The following is a 372-nucleotide window of genomic DNA, read 5'->3' as shown; positions in this document are numbered from 1 at the left end:
TCGTGTGGTTCGGGGGCCCCACCCCTCCTGCCCGGGGAGCCCAGCACCATCCCTGCCCACCTCGGCTGCTCCAGCTCAGGATGGACGTGAGCCTGAGCCAGCGCCGGTGTCTCCTCCCTCCCGGGGCACGCTGGCTTCAGCACGGACTGAGCAGTCACCTGCTTGTGGCTGCTGGGTAAAACTTGCTGCAATTTACTTTAATGTTTTCCATATGGTAGTGGAAACAGGTTCTGCTGGAAGGCAGGCCGGCCACGTTAGCTGCTCTGGCAGTGCTTGTTCTGGGAATGTGTTTTCCAGGTTTTTAACATATTGAAACCAAGGGACCAAGTGCTGTTTTTAATGGATATGTTCTTCCTAAAACTCAATCATGGA

Source organism: Merops nubicus, unplaced genomic scaffold, assembly GCF_000691845.1.
Source record: "Merops nubicus isolate BGI_N331 unplaced genomic scaffold, ASM69184v1 scaffold29438, whole genome shotgun sequence".
In the NCBI taxonomy this organism is placed as follows: Eukaryota; Metazoa; Chordata; class Aves; order Coraciiformes; family Meropidae; genus Merops; species Merops nubicus.
Note: the sequence above shows the minus strand (reverse complement) of the source record.